The 6,295-nt window shown below is 38.7% G+C and overlaps 1 non-coding gene across 1 annotated transcript; it reads left to right on the top strand.

The window, feature by feature from the left end:
• Positions 1-5,225: 5,225 nt before the first annotated feature.
• Positions 5,226-5,333, top strand: LOC112746125 (small nucleolar RNA R71). Its single transcript, XR_003174023.1, has one exon. It is a non-coding gene; the product is annotated as a small nucleolar RNA R71 (small nucleolar RNA).
• Positions 5,334-6,295: the final 962 nt, after the last annotated feature.

Here is a 6,295-nt window from a genome sequence, read left to right as displayed (position 1 = left end):
CAACTGGGATGAACCATAACCCTTGCATCTATCCAGAGAGCTCAGAAATCAATCGATACTCAATTAGCATCATCCAATCATTCAATTATTAATATCTTATCAAGAACAACCCTCAGCATCACCATCGCTAGCATAAGGGACCTCTCAGTTGTCCAAACACATACAAAGCAATACAGGAAATACACAAGTTGAGAGAACAGATAAAGCAATTAGGTCAAGTAGTATATAGATATAATTAATCAACAAGGCAAGCCAAATACAAGATACACATCCAAGTAATACACACATACATATGATGCATGCCTGTCCTACTGGCCATGAGCTAATGCGTCTGTTATTTTGCCAAAACCTGACACATCCAGTAGATAACACGGATATCGTCTCTTAACAAGAAGGGATCCTCAACCTTCTAGGAGGGAATCCTCAACCTTCTCAATTAGAGAGAAACTATGATATAACGATAGGAAATCCTCAACCTAACTCGTTCTTACCACATCCAGAAATTGAATTGAAGGAAATCCTCAATCTTCTCCATTCAATTCCCTGATGTAGCAAGAGAGGGAATTCTCAACCCCGCTTGCCCATGCAACGGGAGAGGAAATCCTCAACCATAACTTGTCTTTCACAGTAAGAGAGAGAATCTTTAATCTCAACTTGCCTATACGTAAGTGGGACAAAGCCACCATCCTCACCATATCAATCCAAAACTCATTTCAATCCAACAATATCAAACATAACCAAATTTAGAATTAATACTACAAAATTGAACTGAAGGAAATCATCAACCTTCTATCCAACTTTTTGATGCGACAAGAGAGGGAATCTCAACCTCAAGCTTGTCCACCGTAACAAGAGAAGAAATCCTCAATCTCAGCTTGTCTATCGTAGTAAGAGAGAGAATTCTCAATCTCAACTCGCCTTTACGTGAGCATGACAACACCACTGTAATCACAACATCAATCATAATGCTTTCTCAATTATAATCACAACACGAGAGAGGGAATCCTCAACCTCAACTCGCCTATTCATTCCGGGATATAGTGCTCACCACACTCTTGGAATACAGTCCCCGGCACACTCTTGGGATATTATGCCCGTCACACTTTTCAATCATAATCTCGTCATAATCTCCATTCACACACACACACATATATATAACCGTATAATCTAGAGGGAATCCTGAACCTCCCTAATTTGTTATCAATTTATAAAGATTAGGTTTGTTAAACCCTATCTTTCACCAATTATTAAATCCATTAACTCGTGAGCAGGATAATACCACCGTATTCATAGTAGGTGGGACAAATCACCATCCACGCAACTAAGTCATCCGGTTTAACAAAAAATTTATCTAGGAATAATTCACTTTAATTCATTTTGTACACTTACATTCATTCCAGAGCTCCAAAACTAGGTCTCAGACCTTAATTGGGGTTTACGGAAGGTTACAAACTTGCCGGGAAAGCCAAACAGTTAAAAACAGAGTTCAAGTGTAAAAAAAGGGCTTGTGTGTATGCATCATCCTTGTGCGTACACACGCACCCGAAAGGTACGCACACCCCTCGTGCATACGCACGAGCATCTCCATCCATTCTATTCCGTGCATGGGCACCATTATGTGCGTGGGTACACATACCAGAATTTCTGATTTTCTGCAACACATAGAAATTTCAGTTTTTAATCCCCAGTTTCAATATTTCATAACTTTCTCTATAAAATTCTGTTTCCCATCATCTTTAGATGGTTTTAAAGGCCTTTTGACTAGATTTAATTTAAGAAAATTTTCATACGAATCCAAGCTTCGAGCGCCAAGTTATGGTGCACCGAAGTTGATCAAAATTTAATTTTTACTAATTTCATCAACTTGGCATCTTTCACCTAAATACAATTCAATCCAATTTTAAACCATTCCAACACCATTTCTATGCATCCCAACACTCATTTAATCAAGTTCTACCCATTCCATACCTAACCAAACCATTCCAACATAATCCATCCAAATTTCTAAGTTTACCAAAACAAATCAAACTATTAAGCCATTCATATAATCAATTCCTCATCAATTCAACAATAATCCACTCATAGCACATTCATTACTTACCATATAAGGGATAACTCACCCTATCTCGGCCTCCAATCCAAATTTCTACATCAATTGCCATTATACGCAATCATACCACACCAAATCAATTAATGCATATCCAATTTTAAAGCACTCATCATCACCCAATTTGCAAAATCATGCTATAATCACAATTTATCATCAATATTTTCATTCAACGTTAATCTAGGGGCAATTAACCTAGGTTTTCACATAGTCTTACATCATGTCTACTCGAAACTAAAATTCGTACCTTATTGACGGCAGTTTCCAACTCTTGAATTTCCACCTCCAATCAACTTAAACTTCAACTAACAGTACCAAGCCTCTACCAAGTATTTTCAAAAGCAAGCCAAGCTCCAATTTTGCAATACCAATTCAACTCAAGCTATCCATCGCTCTTATTCAATCTAATTAATCAATTTATTCACATTTCAAGCTAAGGTTTCATTCATAATTAGGGAAAATCAAAGAAAAAGAGTTCTCTTAACTTAATCTATATGAAATAGGAATGGAACCTACTTAGAATCCATGCTAGAATACTGGTATGCAAAATTGTTACTCAGGTTGTGAATTATTGTTCGAAATTGATTCCCTGGCGATGGCACCAAAAAACGGATGCACAGAACCATGGTCTAAACATATCTTCACAACTTCGCATAACTAACCAGCAAGTGCACTGGGTCGTCCAAGTAATACCTTACGTGAGTAAGGGTCGAATCCCACGGAGATTGTTGGTATGAAGCAAGCTATGGTCACCTTGTAAATCTCAGTCAGGCAGATATAAAATAGTTATGGAGTTTTCGAAATTAAATAATAAAAGAAGGACAGAAATACTTATGTAAATCATTGGTGAGAATTTCAGATAAGCGTATGGAGATGCAATCGTTCCTCTGAACCTCCGCTTTCCTACTATCTTCATCCAATCAGTCTTACTCCTTTCTATGGCTGGCTTTATGCAAGGACATCACCGTTGTCAGTGGCTACATCCCCTTCTCTTGTGAAAATGGTCCAAGATGCCCTGTCACGGCACGGCTAATCATCTGAGGTTCCCGATCATGCTGGAATAGGATTCACCCTCCTTTTGCGTCTGTCACTACGCCCAGCACTCGCGAGTTTGAAGCTCGTCACAGTCATTCAATCATTGAATCCTACTCGGAATACCACAGACAAGGTTTAGACTTTCCGGATTCTCTTGAATGCCACCATCATTCTAGCTTACACCACGAAGATTCCGATTAAGAGATCTAAGAGACACTCATTCAATCTAAGGTAGAACGGAAGTGGTTGTCAGGCACACGTTCATAGGGAATGATGATGATTGTCACGTTCATCACATTCAGGTTGAAGTACGAATGAATATCTTAGAAGCAAAATAAGATGAATTGAATAGAAAACAGTAGTACTTTGCATTAATCTTTGAGGAACAGCAGAGCTCCACACCTTAATCTATGGAGTGTAGAAACTCTACCGTTTAAAAATACATAAGTGAAAGGTCCAGGCATGGCCGAATGGCCAGCCCCTCTGATCTAAGAACCAGGCATCCAAAGATGATTCCAAAGATCCAAAGATGTCTAATACAGTAGTAAAAAGTCCTATTTATAATAAACTAGCTACTAGGGTTTACAGAAGTAAGTAATTGATGCATAAATCCACTTCCGGGGCCCACTTGGTGTGTGCTTGGGCTGAGCTTGAGTGTTACATGTGCAGAGGCTCTTTCTGGAGTTGAACGCCAGGTTGTAATGTATTTCTGGCGTTCAACTCTGGTTTGTGACTTGTTTCTGGCGTTTAACTCCAGACAGCAGCGTAGAACTGGCGTTCAACGCCCTTTTACGTCGTCTAAACTCGGCCAAAGTATGGATTATATACATTGCTGGAAAGCTCTGGATGTCTACTTTCCAACGCAACTGGAAGAGCGCCATTTTGAGTTCTGTAGCTCCAAAAAATCCACTTTGAGTGCAGGGAGGTCAGAATCCAACAACATCAGCAGTCCTTCTTCAACCTCTGAATCTGATTTTTGCTCAAGTCCCTCAATTTCAGCCAGAAAATACCTAAAATCACAGAAAAACACACAAACTCATAGTAAAGTCCAGAAATGTGAATTTAACATAAAAACTAATGAAAACATCCCTAAAAGTAACTAGATCCTACTAAAAACATACTAAAAACAATGCCAAAAAGCGTACAAATTATCCGCTCATCACAATGGTCTCTAGATGAGCCTCTATGGAATCTCTATGGTCTCTAGATGAGCCTCAGAGTCCTTTGGTTCCTCAGAGGGAAGCTCCTTATTGATCACTGGACGTCCCAGGAGGTCTCCCTCCTTGGGATTCACGTCCTCTCCTTTCCTTACAGGTTCGGCCATGGTGCTTATGTCAGTGGCCTTGCACTCTCCTTTTGGATTCTCTTCTGTGTTGCTTGGGAGAGTACTAGGGGGGATTTCAGTGATCCTTTTACTCAGCTGGCCCACTTGTACTTCCAAATTTCTAATGGAAGACCTTGTTTCATTCATGAAACTTACAGTGGCCTTAGATAGATCAAAGACTAAGTTTGCTAAATTAGAGGTACTTTGTTCAGAGTTCTCTGTCTGTTGCTGAGTGGATGATGGAAAAGGTTTATTATTGTTAAACCTGTTTCTTCCACCATTATTAAAGCCTTGTTGAGGCCTTTGATCCTTCCATGAGAGATTTGGATGATTTTTCCATGATGGATTATAGGTGTTTCCATATGGTTCACCCATGTAATTTACCTCTGCTATTGCAGGGTTCTCAGGATCATAAGCTTCTTCTTCATAAGAAGCCTCTTGAGTACTGTTGGATGCAGCTTGCATTCCAGTCAGACTCTGAGAAATCATATTGACTTGCTGAGTCAATATTTTGTTCTGAGCCAATATGGCATTCAGAGTATCAATTTCAAGAACTCCCTTCTTCATAGGCGTCCCATTACTCACAGGATTCCTCTCAGAAGTGTACATGAACTGGTTATTAGCAACCATGTCAATGAGTTCTTGAGCTTCTGCAGGTGTTTTCTTTAGGTGAATGGATCCACCTGCAGAAGTATCCAATGACATCTTTGATAGCTCAGATAAACCATCATAGAATATATCCAGGATGGTCCATTCTGAAAGCATGTCAGAAGGACACTTTTTGGTCAACTGCTTGTATCTTTCCCAAGCTTCATAGAGGGATTCGCCTTCTTTCTGTCTGAAGGTCTGAACATCCACTCTAAGCTTGCTCAGCCTTTGAGGAGGAAAGAACTTGGCTAAGAAAGCCGTGACCAGCTTATCCCAAGAGTTCAGGCTATCTCTGGGTTGAGAATCCAACCACACTCTAGCTCTGTCTCTTACAGCAAAAGGGAAAAGCATGAGCCTGTAGACTTCAGGATCTACTCCATTAGTCTTAACAGTATCACAGATCTGCAAGAATTCAGTTAAGAACTGAAAAGGGTCTTCAGATGAAAGTCCATGAAACTTGCAGTTTTGTTGCATCAGAGAAAACTAGCTGAGGTTTCAGCTCAAAATTGTTTGCTCCAATGGTAGGGATGGAGATGCTTCTTCCATGTAAATTGGAATTAGGTGCAGTTAAGTCACCAAGCATCCTCCTTGCATTATTATTATTTTCGGCTACCATCTCCTTTACTTGTTTGAAATTTTCAATAAGGTTGTCTCTGGATTGTTGTAATTTAGCTTCTCTTAATTTTCTCTTCAGAGTCCTTTCAGGTTCTGGATCAGCTTCAACAAGAATGCCTTTTTCTTTGTCCCTGCTCATAAGAAAGAGAAAAGAAAAAGAAAAGAAGAGGAATCCTCTATGTCACAGTAAAGAGGTTCCTTATTGTTAGTAGAAGAAGAAAAGAAGAGAAAAAATTCGAACACAGATAGAAGAGGGGGTTCGAATTTGGTGAGTGATGTGAGGAAGAGATGTTAGTAGATGAATAAATAAATAAAAGGAGATGAGAAAGAAAGAATTTCGAAAATAATTTTTGAAAAAGAGTTAGTGATTTTCGAAAATGGTTTTTGAAAAATGTTAGTAATTTTCGAAAATTAAGATTTAAAATTTGAAATAATTAGTTAATTAAAAAGAAATTTTGAAAAAGGGGGAAGATATTTTCGAAAATTAGAGGGAGAGAGTTAGTTAGGTAGTTTTGAAAAAGATAAGAAATAAACAAAAAGTTAGTTAGTTAGTTGAAACAAATTTT

This window comes from Arachis hypogaea, chromosome 14 (genome assembly GCF_003086295.3).
Source record: "Arachis hypogaea cultivar Tifrunner chromosome 14, arahy.Tifrunner.gnm2.J5K5, whole genome shotgun sequence".
NCBI classification, from domain to species: Eukaryota; Viridiplantae; Streptophyta; class Magnoliopsida; order Fabales; family Fabaceae; genus Arachis; species Arachis hypogaea.
Note: the sequence above shows the minus strand (reverse complement) of the source record. Positions and strands in the feature narration are given on the sequence as shown.